Source organism: Protopterus annectens, chromosome 8.part0, assembly GCF_019279795.1.
Source record: "Protopterus annectens isolate FY-2018-M chromosome 8.part0, PAN1.0, whole genome shotgun sequence".
NCBI classification, from domain to species: domain Eukaryota; kingdom Metazoa; phylum Chordata; order Ceratodontiformes; family Protopteridae; genus Protopterus; species Protopterus annectens.
In genome coordinates, this window is record NC_056741.1 from 1,681,524,850 (window position 1) to 1,681,540,959 (window position 16,110).

General features: G+C 43.7%; 1 protein-coding gene across 10 annotated transcripts in view; it reads left to right on the forward strand.

Annotated features, from left to right (window-relative positions):
• The window catches only part of PKNOX2 (PBX/knotted 1 homeobox 2), a 3,468,198-nt gene that overhangs the window by 3,362,121 nt on the left and 89,967 nt on the right, over positions 1-16,110 (forward strand). The window lies entirely within an intron of this gene.

The following is a 16,110-nucleotide window of genomic DNA, read 5'->3' on the forward strand; positions in this document are numbered from 1 at the left end:
AAAGACGCAGTTGAACAGTTTAGAGAACAAACAGCAAGCAGCAGAAAAAGCAAGATGAAGTAACATAGTAGGAGGAGTAAACACAAATACAGCTAAACATATGAATATGTTGTGTGTTTTTTTTTGTTTTGTTTTTTTTTTTTTAGTATAGGTTAAGAAACTAAGGGGGCTGATCATCCCAAATGATCTGTGTATTATGTAGAATGAGCTAATGAGGTGGGACTGGGAGGAGTGTTCATTTTCTGTTGGACAAACTTTGCATTTCCTAATTAGCCTGTTCTGCATGAAAAATGACTTTGATCCTCCTAGAAAAAATATTCTGAAGATAGCTGGATACATCAGCTTGAATCTCACACTTGCCTTTTGAAATTCCCCGATTACTGGAATAAATCTGTTTCTTTTCTGCCTGGTGTAGTATGAATAATAATTTTCCACAGCACTCTACTGACTTCAACTAATACTTTACTCTTTTTGCCAGTTTTGTCAGGATCAGCTCTTTCTGCTGGTAGGTTTGCATCTTTACTAATAAAGGTCTTGGCTTTCTCATGGCCATATCTGGAGCATACACATGCCCTCGGATTTACTAAATTTCCATGCAGGACTAATCTAGTCCTGCACGGAAGTGGCAGTTTAAGAGGAGGATGGCAGAGCACCATGCATCTTAATGAAGGAGTGCTGCCTGAATGTCTAATGCTACATGGAGCGTGGATGAGTGCAGGGGGCATGTCTGAGAGCAGAGCTTTCAAAATAAACACGCCCCTGCAAAGTAGAACAGAAGAATGCGTAAATAAATGAGCGAAAGCACTCATAGATGTCCGCATATCCTCACCAACAGTCCCCATGTGTGCAGCAGCAACAGTATATTTAAATAAAATGAAGAAACCCTTTTATTTTTTTTTTTTAAAACCCGAGTACAGCTAACCGTAGGTGCTCGGGTTGCCCATCCCTTAGCTATGGTTAAAGCAGCTGAAAAGGCTGAAGAGGATAACAAGGAATATATATGCAAATGAAGCAGCACAGCAATAGTGTAGTGGTTATAGCATCTGCCTAACGAACAGGCATTCCCGGATTTTGTCCCACTGCAGCACATACCATTTTCCATGTGAAATCTGTATATGAACATATTTTAATGACTTATTGCCGTATAACCTACATAATAACATTTTAATGTGAACTGGGGTACTGCGTTAAATGCACATGTGAAGTGCCAGTGTCATAATGAATAAGGCACTAGTAAGCAGGTATACGCACAAATAAGCAATAGTAAGCGTGTTTAAGTGCATTTGCACAGGGGTAAGATTGCCTACACAGATTAAGCAAAGTAGAAGCTAACTGAGTGTAAGAAACTGTAACCGGAGGTTAGCAGTGCTCACCATCGCGCAAACCCGCAGAAACCCGCTTACATCTGCTTTAAAGTGCCTTAATCACTCTGGATCCAACGGCCCATGTTCTGCCCAGCAACAAAATAAACTGCCTCTGCAAGGCTGAAACTCAGGACCCTGTACACTATAGTCAGAGTAGTTAACCACTAAGCCATCATAGCAATAGATATGAATGAGGTATCAGCAAACTAATCCTCACCACAGTAAAATCAAACCAAACATGTGAACTGAATCTATGTACAGTGTGAAGTGGTATAACCTGCTACATAACATAAATATATGAACTGGAGTATTGCAGTAAGCACAGATTTGAGGTGTTATTGAATAAAGTGTAAAAGTCCCCAGGTCTTCATACATACACCAGACACATATATAACCTGTAATGAAGAATAAGTCATTGCCAAATGGCAAATATAGTGATAATCAACTATGAAGCAATGCTAACTGCAGCACAGCTCATGTTAATAAGTGTAAACAATGTGTAGGGGAGCCAGTTCAGTCTGCCTAGTGGTATACCTCTTTAAACAGTGCCAATCTTATATAAGCAGGTGTGCCCACAGCTTAGCCTTTTCAAAACTGGCCAATCACAGGAACGTGCAGGAAAATGGCCATATTTAAACCTCACAGGCAGGAATACGTCTGATAACTGGTTGTAGCTTCCTACTGCAGGCAGAATGGCTGATGTGGGTGAAGGCACTCGATTCAGAGCACAGCGCTGGGGCATCCAGGAGTCAAAATTCATGGTATGGCTCCTGGTAAAACACAATGATCAGAGACTACTGCAGGGCCAGTACTAGGGCTCGCAGTGCAAAATGGCTTGGGACAGTCTTGCCCATGACCTCACCATTGCCACAGGTATCCCCCAGACTGGTAAGCAGGTCAGGCATCACCATGCTGACCTGAAGCGGCAGAGGGGGGATGTTCTGGAACAGTGGATCCAGGAGTCTCGGCAGATGGCCAATGCCCTAGTACTAAGTACACATTCTACTAAGTAGTAAATAATTGCCTAGCTTGTGTATACTATGGATAGGTATGGCTAGATATCAATGCATTTCTCTGACAGCTGCATATGAGCAGGCTGCGAACCAGCAAACCCATGATGCTAGGCTGCAAAGGCTGCGTCATAAGGCAGTTTAGTAATCAGTCTGCATGTACTGTCATAACAAAGAATATAAGAGCCTTAGAAAGTGTTGTAACATTAGAAATAAATGTGTTAGTCTGTGAATAAAGGTATACCCCCTGTAGTGCTTCTGTTTACTCTTCTCTCATATGTTTGCTATCTGTTTCATACTATAAACAGTACTGTAGTATCTTAAGCAGTGTCACCCACACTGTGGTATGCAGATAAAATGGGTATGAAGTCCTGCATAACAATGTGGAAGTGCCAAGAGGTCAGTCATATCATACTAGTGAGGGAGACTTAGATAGAAAACAGTCAAAAGCTTTACATCAATTCCCTGATAGCACAGTGTACTGTGATGTTAACAATAATGTTTTGTACAGACTGTAATACAATGTTCAGATAGAAATCTGTTATGCATAATTACACCCAACAACTGTACAGAATGTGCTTGAATGTTCAAATTGTAGGTTGTATGCATATTTATACCCCACAACTGTTCCAATCTGTCCAGCATGTCCAGATAAATGGCCCATATCGCCAGCTTGGTACCCTGTTCCCCTGAAAATTCAGTGTGATGATCCAAGAAATGTAGGCAGCTGTCAGTGACATATAACTGATAGTTATAGTCAAACATGCACATAGTCAGAGAATGTATATGAAAACAAACCTGTTAGTCTAGCACCTCACCCAAAGTGTATGACAGCAATTCTCAACATATATTGCATTAACACCTGCAGCCTGTCACGCCTGTATGTAAGACACGGGTCACGTATATAATAAACTATAAACATACATACAATATACAAACATACGTACAATATAAGGCCATTGTGTAGTATAATAATACAAGTAAGGGAAAGACCACTGCAGTGACTAAGAATGTTGTGAAAACTACAAGGATATATTAGTTGTTAATTGAACCCTCTCTCTTACTCCTACCATATGTGCATAATAACCCAATGACACTCCTCATCTGGTATGTGTACACTCCAAACTTTTTTTGGGACTTATGTCCTATGTTAAAATACACCCATATTGGTGGCCTGTTGCCATCAATGAAACCCGCATGCTCCTGCATTGGCCACTGTTGTGCCATATATGCGTGTGTTCTGCTTGCTCTGCAACTGTGTTAAATCTGGTGTGTCGGGTAATGTGAATACCTATGCATGCTGTTATAACTAATCCTGAATGCTGTTGACTGTTACTAACCCATATCTTCCATAAACCTGTGACAACACAGCTCATATGGGAAGGCTGGTCCCAGTGGACCCACCTGTCCCACCTCAGCTGGCCATGGCACTGGGCACCAGAACACCCTGCGCCACCTTCGGGAGGAACCATTGCAGGGGATGGGGCTCGACCCCCCTCAGAGCAGGCATGGATGGGAACCTGTCACCCATCAACAGGTCCAGGTCGTGGTGCATGGGGAGCTCGATCTGGAGTATTGAGAGCAGCTACACCAGCTTGAGGGCCAAGTGGCACTATTAGAGGGTGAGCCTGCCCCTCCTACACAGCCCTCAGCACAGCCACCTTCGGGGCCGTGAAGGTGCAGTGGAGACTGCCCATGGGTGGGGACCTCAGTCCCACTGTTATCAGTTGGTGGCTCATGGGCTTGCGTCTTCCAAATACCCCTCCCCAACCAAGGTGTTTACCCCCCCACATGTGTCATATACTGGCCCTGTATGCGTATTGTGTATCAAATATACCTAATACCCCTCCCCAACATCCCACTCTCACCTAAAAAAAAAAGAAAGGGCAATCTGTTCCCACAAAAAAATCTCACCCCATACATAGCTGTCCATTTTGCACACGTGTCCACTGGACACATGTAATCTGGTCTAATTGGCATCGCAATGAATATATGTTGTCCTCACCCCTCTCCTATGGGTTTGAGGGTTCAAATGTACCTGAAAATATAGTGTATATGCACAGCTGTTGCTAATGAAAAAATGGGTAACTATGAACCTTTCCTATACCCTTCCTGCACATGCCTAGCTATTTTCTCTACTGTCTTTCCCTCTTTGTGCCCTGTTTTTCACCACTTTCCTATCAACTCCTTTTTCTTTTCTTTTAAAGGAATTAGCGCGGAGGTAAGCGGCAGTATGCATTGTTAAGCAGCGGTAAGCGGGTTTGCGCGGGTTTGCATGAGGGTAAGCCATGCCTACACAGGTTGAGAAGTTTGAAGCAAACTGACTGTAAGAAAACATAAGCAGAGGTTGGCAGTGCTTACTGTCACACAAACCCACGCAAACCTGCTTACAACTGCTTAAAAGTGCCTTAATCTCTCTGTAGCCAATGTCCCTTGTTCTGCAAGCAACAAAATAAACTGCCTCTCCAAGGCTTGAACCCAGGACCCTGCACTCCATACACAAAGTCATTTCCCACTAAACCTTGACAGATATACATAACCTGCAGTTTTCACAAACATATCATGCAGCACAATCAGTCAACAGTACAGGAAATGTATTAATATCATACCACACAACCTGTTAATGCAAGAAGTCTGGACAAAGTATGCCACACTGTGGGTACAAATAGGGATATATGTCAACTAATTCTCTAATACACTTAAAATGTTGCTAGTTACACAGTTATATGTATTAAAAACATATATAGAAGGAGATGAAGTTTGAAACACAAAAGTGTTGGCACTAGTTACTGACTTCAATGATGCGATCATCCATGACTATTGCCAAGCGAATGAGGAGCAGGCCAAAATATGAGCCGAACATGCATGGACATATGGACAGATATATATCTGTAAATGTAGACAGACAGCTATATATATATATATATATATATATATATATATATATATATATATATATATATATATATATATATATATATGTATATTAATGTATGGCTCACAAATAATCATATAACATCAATTGTATATAGATACATAAATATGTTCATATGTATGTGTATATATGTATATAATTCTATATATATATATCTACATATATAGATATGTTACATCCATTTAAAGTTGAATATATATACACACACAGAAATACATCTACATGACGGAATATATTCCCTGTAGTGTTGTATACCTATGCTGGATTATATGTATGTGTAAACATCGTAGTTATGCATATCTGCCATGGCTTACTGGCAAATCACTTTGTGTATGTTGTGTAGGGTCCTGGCTTTGAGCCTTGGAGGAGCTGTTTATTTTATTGCTGGGAAGAACACACCCCCTTGGATCCAGAGTGATTAAGGCACTTTAAAGCAGTTGTAAGTGGGTTTGCGCGGTTTTGCGTGATGGTAAGCACTGCTAACCTCCGGTTACGTTTTCATACACTCAGTTAGGTTCTAAATTGCTTAATCTGTGTAGGCAGTGCTTAGCGCTGCACAAACCTGCTTACAACTGCTTTAAAGTGCCTTAGTCACTCTGTAACCAACGGGCCTTTTTCTGCTCAGCAACAAAATAAACAGCTCTTGCAAGGCTGAAACCAAGGACCCTGCACACCCTAGACAAAGTGATGTACCACTAAGCCGTGAGGATACCCAGATATATAATGTTTCAGAAACATATTAGCCAGTCCTATCATGCAACAGTACAGTGAATGTATACCAACATCTAGATGTCTGTGTGTCAACCTTAACATGTACAACATATCCATATCCATATATATATATATATATATATATATATATATATATATATATATATATATATATATATATACACATATATAAATATATATAACAGAAACAACATATCCATATATGTGTATATATATATATATATATATATATATATATATATATATATATATATATATTGGTTTACTAATGCTATATACATATATATCACTATATATGCACATATAGTTATATATCTGTTAGTAGATATATATATCTATATAGGTATATATGGCCATACATCTGTAGATAGAAATTGCAGATTAACAAATACACATATGTCCACATGCACCATTAATGAGGATGAGAGGCCCCACACACTATACATCTTGTACGAATAGGCATCCCCCACACAGCCAGACACATGCGCCCTGCAATACACTACCAAGTACAGTCTGCCTCCCATAGGACATGTAATATCCCCAGGATACAGATGCACAGACACAGATATGCAGATACAGATATACAAATATATATATATATATATATATATATATATATATATATATATATATATATAAATAAATATATATATATATATATATATATATATACATGTGACTGCACATACACACGCAGATATATGTACAGTAAAATACATATGTAGAAGGTGCACATGATCTGGAACAGCCACTATGCCTACAGTTAACATCTGTACAACTGGACACTGTATGGGCCACACATACTAATTTCAATCATTGTCTGCAACATATACCCATAGAAATGTCATAGGAAAGACACCACACCCAGGTTTGCAGAAATGGGAATCCTTTAATTGTGTACTATAACAGTTCAATATGCCATGTCATATAGCTGTTCAGATACTGACAACCATATAAACAGAGTATTGCAACTGTGAAACAGTTACACTAATACAGTAGTCTAGAAGGGTTCACAACTGCTGCTGTCCAGGCCAACCCCTTCAGAATGTACAGTAGTGAAGACAGACTGGGCCACAGGGTACCACACAATCAACAGTATGTACTGCAGGTATGTAGTTCAGCAGCCTCTATCTACACTCTGTACAAACTCTGTAGGAGGTAAAGACATTTTGTGATCAAATGGGTTGTAACTGGTACATAACAAGGCATAACAAACAGAACAGTCTGTATGGCAGGAGGCAGTAGGCTTGCCGTACCCCAAGTCATGTAGGTAATGTCAATATAGGTGGATTATACAGTACTGTACATCCAGATACCTTGTGGCAGCTCACCCCTGATAACCCCACATTTTGTAACAACCTAGGTCATTTATGGTGCTCCCCACCTAGACTCATTAATACAGGCCCATATGCCACTGTTACAGACACTGGCCTCTGCAGTGCATAAGGGTACACATGTGTTGTGTAGGTGATGCCCACACATATATGGCCCCAGCCCCACTGTATGTGTGGGGGATACAACAGCAGTGGACTAATGGCAGCAATGGCAGTGCGATATACTCACAGCCCACTACAGAACAACACCTAACAGAATGACATATGTGTAACACTTGGTATGTAGATAGAGGACAGAGGCTGGAACACAGGCACATATATGGAACACTGTTGCCGTACACTAAGTAAGGTGTTGGTGTTACAGGATAGTCTGCAACATACCCTTAGTCAGGGAATTGAGGTTAGTAATAGAAATGGATGTAGCCATGTACTGATAGCACGCAACACACACACACTGCCAATGTAATATCTGACACGGGACCTGTGTGGTGGATGGACAACACATGATAAGCATACCTCTGTCGAGTAAGAGGATAGGCCCACAGTGCTGAGCAGTGCAGGCAGACTGCATTCCAAGGTTCACTAGTATGTACATACACACACCTTGTAACACCAGTACTATGCACAGCATAACACAACTCTACTCACAGTCTGTTTGTAGTTCCTGATCCTCCTACAAATATGTGGCCACTCTGAGTGTGCAGGTCCTCCTGTAAAAGGTATTGCTACCTGCTGTCTGTATCACTGATACCCACACACAGGAAGGATGTCCATCCCACAGGAAATGTAAAGGGACCACGCCTACATGCTCTAGGGATTTATAGTGGGTGGTTGCCATGACAGTGATAATTGAATATAGTACACGTGTCATTTTATATATGTATATATATATATATATATATATATATATATATATATATATATATATATATATATATATATATATATGGCTATCTGGATAGGTATATGTACATAAATTTCCACCATATGTCCTGGACATGGATTGTAGCCGTACCCCAGCCCCTACAGTCCCAAAGTCGTAGTGCAAGGGGATGTCAGGTATGTATAGCAGGTATATTACTAGACTGTTGCTACTGTCATTGGGATTGTCTTCACAGACATGGTGTGTGTGGATGCTGAAATTGGCTACTGACAGACATCCTAAGGAAGTCATTGTAAAGTACTGCTGCTAGCATGTAATGCCTCTGTGGAGTGCAGCAGAGATATTGGCCACTATATATGGAACTTCGGACACACCCTGTAGAGTCCAGAGGTATACACATAATCCCTTAGTATCCACATGTGTACCAGGCCTGACAGTATGGATGTAGACAGCTATGTAGATGGGTATAACACATAATGACTGGTATACGTTTGGCACCATAGGTGTTGGATTCACATACTCCTGTCTGGCCTGACACATAATGACTGCTGGTACAGGGGTGCCATGGACACATACTACCCACTAGATATTGACATACATCTGTACAGCATCCCACTGCTCTGTCTGACATACATGATGTTTAAGGGAGGCCCGGCAGCAGTACATCTGGCAAGTATATGCACATGACATCCCTCTGGTTAAGTACACTAAGCTGCTAGGCATGTAACAATGCACTGTGCAGGCTACAGGCAGACTGGCTCAACACTGGCCTACAACTCCTATGGGGGAATGCACATGTACCTGCATATCTAGCAGGCTCAACAGCTATGTCACAACACAGGGTAAGATACACCTGTGTGACAGTGCATAACCACAACCAATGTGAACACAGCCACAGCCACATATGGTAAGCTAGCATAATATTACAGTATATGGACTATATGTTCTACACCATCCTCATATGTGCCACTCACAGAATGTCCTTACATATACTGGGCTGCTACACACTTTGGTCTCATTGCTGTCTGTGGTATGGGATGTGTATGTATGGCCCTACAAACATGTATGGCAAAACGGTACCATACAGTGGGGCAGCATGTAACATCTGATAGAAGGGGAGCTAGAACAATGACATCTACCGCAGTCTGTGCACAGGCTAAAGTACATATTAACAATACACACACTGCTGACATTCATCATCACTACACAGACCTCAGTACTGTACAAACATCCACAGAATGTCCAGATTATGTCATGAAATATGCCCCCTACTATACATGACATGTGTAGCAAAATATATCACTGGCTTGTTATCAGATATGATGACACTATTTATGGTGTACAGCACATATGCACTACTTCATGCAGGCCATATGTACAAAGGTTGACAGTGGTGTGGCTGACAGCACATATGCAGGGCCAGTATAGACATTTTGCTGTGATAACCTTGTATATTTTACATTGTAACAGTGTTTCTTGCAACATATGTCCTATGAGGGATATGAAGTCAGTAACTGTCACAGCCTTCACCATCTACAGACTGCAATCCTCACACTACCTTCTGCATTCCACAGATAGATGCACTGTGGCTAACACATGAAACCATAGGCACAACACTGCTCAGTCTGCAGATGACCCTGCAGATGGGGATTCCTTATATACATGGAACCGACATGGCAGGTATTAGCACATGTACGACAGGCATATCCAGACAAACACTGTTACACCAACATTACTCCAAATGCAGTATAGCAGCACTTACAGTCTGTAGTCAGGTCAGGCACATCCCCCTCCTGTTTGTTGCCCGCTTTCCACAGTGTATGTTGTTAGAGGTAAATCCCCAATCCATCCGAGATGCTGTTTGCCAAACAACAGATCTATTTCCTGCTCATAGTGACTGAAAAGGCCCAACACCACCATGATGTTCCTAGGTGTTGGAGTGTGTTTCCATGCAATTGGCTATGGGATTGTTACCACAGCTGTTCCACATGCAATCAGCTAGGGGAGGGCTGCAATTCATGCAGAAGCCATCATCTGATCATGAGCATCACGTAAAGTACACATTCTGTTGCCTAAGCAAGGCAGGTGTGGGTCTCTACATTAACCAGAGAGGGAGTGGGGGAGGCAGACAGAGGCAAATACATGTCAAGGAGGGGTGAGAGTGTAAAAATGAAGCATGTTTGTGTCACACACCTACCAGCACGGGTATCAAACCCCCCACAACTATGTAGCGCTATTACAGTTTGATGCAGTTATTGGCTGCACCACATGGGTAACCTGATGTGGAGCACTCAGAACATATATGTGAGGGTGACTGACATCTGCAACAGGGATACGGTAGATATACGGTAGGTGTCTTACATGTGCCTGTCTGCATGAACAGATGCCAGTGTCAACACAGGCGTACTCACACAGGGATGCACACACATTGACACACTTAGCAGGGCCAGGAGTACAACTCATCACTAATGGGATTGCCACAACACATCAATGTGCAGGTATCACATGCACCACACGGATCATACGGAGGCTGTATGAGCAAAAAGTATGAGGAGATATCAGACATTAGACAGCATACTTCAGTATGCCCTGGGGGGTTGTGTTGAGTGTGGATGTGGACATACTCACCATACAACACACACACACGAACAGACAGGGTGCCAGTTCTGGCATGCATGGGTGCATGTCTACACAGTTGTGTGGTGGTCAACTGTGCCAGCAGGAAGGAACAAGGGTAGGCGATGGGTATACCTTGGCATCAGGCCACATGACAATGGTCTGCATTGTGGCTCAGGCCTGTAGTCACTGCATTTGCCCACACAGGTGGGTATTGCATCCCCCATCCAGTCACCTGGGTGACTATTGTGTGTGGCCATTGCTGTACAACACATGCCATGTATGTGTTCCTTAGTCCATGACATGGATGGTGTCTGGGATGTGCACACCTCCCACATGCATGTACAGTGACATGTGGAACTTTACATGGGGTGTCTGACCCATGTTGTGAACACAGATTATCATCAGATGTGCCAGTCTTGCCCACCTGTGGCAGGAAGTGGTAATGGGCAGCAGGTTCACCCTTCACCTATATTGATGGCATGCTAACAGCATTCCCTGATGTCAGTGTCATCTGTCCATACAGGGCATGTTGCCAGGCATGGTATGTCCGTTGTGAGTCACATGTAAAGGCACCACAGGTGGTGCAGGTGTCCATTGGGGAACATGGCAGAGGTGCACTATCTACATGTACGTGCATATTGGACAGATGGGCAGAGTGACATGCCCTCTGTAGCCCACTGCTATCACTGTATAGTGACTGTCAGTGGCCAGTATGCAGTGTACTACCCACAAATTGGCTGCTGCCTAGGCATGTGTGTTCGTATAACACATGGGTTGAGTGTGTGCTCTGGATAATAGTGGGGTTGCTAACTTGGATTGGCTGGCCTTGATGTCACATGTATGGGTATGGCTTTGCACCCCAGCCTCCCGGCTAATTTACATCTGTTATCCCTGTATGGGATAAAATAAAATAAAATAAAAAATATATATATCACACTACAGCATGGAGCAGCTATAGGCCACACCACAAGGATTACTAAAGAACTTGCTCCCCAAAGTTGTACTTCACAATGAATGACATCAGCAGGGTTGTCAAAGTAAGGCATTTGAAATGTACTGCGAGTGAGTAGCCTATGATGCATTGCTCCATGCACAGACATTGCAACACATGCAAAACATCCAGAACTGCCATTGGTGGAGATGGAACCCTACCACAGTTCTAAATCACACTACAGCAGGATGCAGTTACAGGATGCGCTACAGATATTACTGGGCTATGACTTTCCCACAGGTGTATTTATAGGTGAGTGACATCAGCAGCCTTGCCAAAGTTGAGTATATGAATTCTAAGGAGTGTGACTGACCTAAAATGCATTGTTCAGTATTCAGTCACAGGCAGACAGAGACACAAAGACACACAGATTCTCACACACAGTTGCCAAGTCTGGGTCTAGAACACCTACCTACTTTATCACACTATAGCAGTATGGAGTTGCAGGACGTGCTACAGAGATTACTAGGCTATGGTATTCCCAAAGTTGTATTTCCAGGTGAGTGACATCAGCAGCCTTGCCAAAGTTGAGTGTATGAATTGTACAGAGTGTGAGTTGGCTAAAAAGCATTGCTCTCTACTCAGTCAGACACACACACACACACAAACACAGTTGCCAGGTTTGGGGTTAGAACACTTACCTAACTACTTTATCACACTACAGCAGTTACAGGACGTGCTACAGAGATTACTAGACTATTATTTTCCCAGAATTTTATTTCCAGGTGAGTGACATCAGCAGCCTTGCCAAAGTTGAGTATATTAATTGTACAGAGTGTGAGTAAGCTAAAAAGCATTTCTCTCTACACAGTCAGAGGCACACACACAAATACACACTCACACAGTTGCCAAGTCTGGGGTTAGAACTACTACCTAATTAGTTTATCACTACAGCAGTATGCAGTTATGGGATGCGCCATGGGGATTACTGAGCTACAGCTCTCCCAAAGGTGTATTTCACATTGGATGACCTCAGCAGGCTTGTCATGATACTGCTATAGGGAGGGCGGTGTGTGCATGAGCCATAACCCATTCATGTAGGGGTTGTCATGCCACATGCAGACACACACGGGGTCATGTGCCACAGGTATGTGTATACAGCTAATAGGTGACTACTTCCTTGTACAGTCATGTTGCACAGCTGGCACGTGCACCATATAGTCTGTCATGCTGACAGATACTGGTGGCTAGTATCTGCAGTGAGTGACACCTGCACCTCATGTGTTTGGGGCCCTTTGGCTGTGTGCTGGGTGGGACAGGCCCATATAGCTCCTTGTCACAGTCACCCTCTTCCACACATCTATGTCCATCAACCTTTGACTTATTATAGTGTGTTGTCCTTACATATATGTCTGTATTCCTATCCACTCTGTGTGCAAGGCAGGAGTGATGCATACTGACATATCTGCAATAAGAACTGCAACTGCCAGATATGTCTGGTCCACTGGTGTTTGCAGACATGGCCTTCATGTGTTTAAGTGTGTGAGCATGCCCAGTATGACCTTTCAATATGTTGTTGACTGACATTGCCTTGAGCATGCCCAGTATGGCCATCTATATTGCATGTGTGGATCAAGTCCAGGTAGTTTGTACTGTGATGCTGACCTTTGTGTTGTACATCGACAGGTAGCATGCTGTGTCTGCAGGGTATACATCTGTCATTTGGCATTGACTGTTGCTACATTTCTGCATAGCGGGGGGGGGGGTCACCTGACTGTTTCTGCATTTCTATACAGGGGTGGGGGGCACACCTGACTGTTACTATAAGTGTAGGTAGGATGGTGGGGCACACCTGACACTTTTACACATTTGCTAGGACTGTACTGGTATGTCGGGTACACCATTTCAGTCTGTAGTCTTACCTATCGTGCTGGCTAGAGGCATACTAGTGTACTACAGATCTTAGCTTTAACTACCTACATATTAGTTTCTGACTTCCTGGCCTTCACAACTTACATCCAACTGCCTGGCCTGCTGTAGTCTGTCTGTGTAGGCCTGGGGGAGGGGTTACCCATAGGGCTCATTCCGAGGCCATAGTACAGCATTTGTTTGTGTTTGCCTACACCTATCCTGCTGGCTGTGACTATTGTTGGGTATGTGCCCCCACAACTGGCATGTGTGAGTCACTTACCTTGTGGGTGTCCCAGTATTGAGAGTGGTGCTGCAGGGCTGCCTATGTCGGATGCACATAGTACACTCCCTATACAATGTTGAGGTAGTGTCATGTTTGGCATCCCTTTTACTGTATGTGTGAGTCGGAGAAAGGTGTCATTCCCTAGGTCCCTACTGTGTCAGTGCATGTGCTATGCATTGCCTCTTTGCCAAGGCCAGGGCATACTGGGCACACCTCCTTCTGCCTACTGGGGGAGACTCAGGTTGTTCCTCCTCCGAGTCACTCTGTGCCTGTAACCCCTCCCCCAGGCCTACACAGACAGACTACAGCAGGCCAGGCAGTTGGATGTAAGTTGTGAAGGCCAGGAAGTCAGAAACTAATATGTAGGTAGTTAAAGCTAAGATCTGTAGTACACTAGTATGCCTCTAGCCAGCACGATAGGTAAGACTACAGACTGAAATGGTGTACCCGACATACCAGTACAGGCCTTGGCACTGGTGTGAGGGGGGGGCTGTGTGACCCTGCCCCATTCTTTTCCTGCTGCAGCTGTTTCCACAGGATCATATTGTGTAGCATGGCACATACAAGGACAATTTGGGTACATGTAGTTGGTGAGTACTGCAAGGCTCCATCGGATGTGTCCAGGCACCGGAACCATGAATTGAGCATCCCAAACACACACTCTGTTATGATTCGTGTTTGTGCGTGTGCCTCATTATGGAGTTCTTGTTCGGGTGTGTGTGCATTTCTGATCGGTGTCATCAGCCATGGCTCCAGTGCATATCCAGCATCCCCCACTAGGTGACCGTGTGGGATGTCCCCATTGGCAAATGTCTGGTACAACTGCGTCAGATGCCAAATGTGGGAATCGTGGTAGTGTCCAGGGCAGCCAGCACACACATTCATTATTATGCCCTGGGCATCACACACGACCTGGCAGTTGATGGAGGGGAAGCTCTTGCAGTTGATGTAGACCCTACCCCGCTCACCTGGTGGTGCTTTAATGCGTATGTGTGTGCAGTCTATTGCACCCACTACCTCAGCGTATTCTGCTATTTGGTGGAAGAGATGCATATTGCTGGCCAACTCCTCACGGGTGATGGGGAAATATACGTGCTCACCGACATGTGCTGACATGGCATCCAGGAACTGGTGGAGTACACTGGATGCTGATGCCTGTGAAATCCCTATCATATCCCCAGTTGGCTTTTGGAAGGTACCTGTAGCTAGTCTTCTTAGGCCTACACATACCTTGGTATCCACTGGGATGGGTTCCTCTCTGTTAGTTCTGTGTGTGATACGTGACCAGCACAGCTCAACAATTTGCTTTAGGAGGTCCCTCTCCACCCTATAGCACTCCACTATCTCCAGCTCATGTAGCCCTTGGTAGGTTACCCTGGATCTGTACACTCTTCTCCATCTCCTCACTGTGGGTTGCTCAGCAGCATTCACCATCCTCACCACCCTCAGCCTCTTGCACATGCTGGTTTATGATAGCAAAAGCAACCCCTAACATTTTTTCTCTTGCTTGCGTTTTGTAAAATTTCCTCGTCTGTATACACCGGTGGTGCAGAGGTTTTGGGAAAAACAAGGGGGAAAGGTGTTTGCATAGCTTATAGTGGTGGGCTGGGCTGGGCTGCTGCCTGTGTAATTGGCTGTTTCTGATACATTTCACCTGTCAGCTAAGCTAGTTCTCCTTGATTACCTTCCTACTGCTGTTTTCCCTTCCCATTGCCTCCCTGTTTAAGCCTGTGTGTGCACCGCACAAACAGAGTGCTCAGATGTGCACAGAGCTGCTATTTCCTGGTTTAACTTCCTTTTTCTTCCTGTAAAACCCGGTGCACAGCGTGCACACCCGCTTACACTTTGTAAAGAGTGCTAGGCAGTTTGGACACACCTCCAACTTAGCTGTGCTAAGCTAGGAGTAGTCCCGAGCCACAGGGCTCCAATCCACTTACAGTATGCCTGATACCCCCCCCCCCCATGATGTCACCTATATCCTAGTCTTGCACCCAGCTATTTATACTGTTACACTCTTGGGACCTGCCTCACACCCTGGGGAAATCTGGTATTCACTATCCTTCCCCTCATTTGCATAGGATTGCCTGCTAATGCATAGTTACATGTCC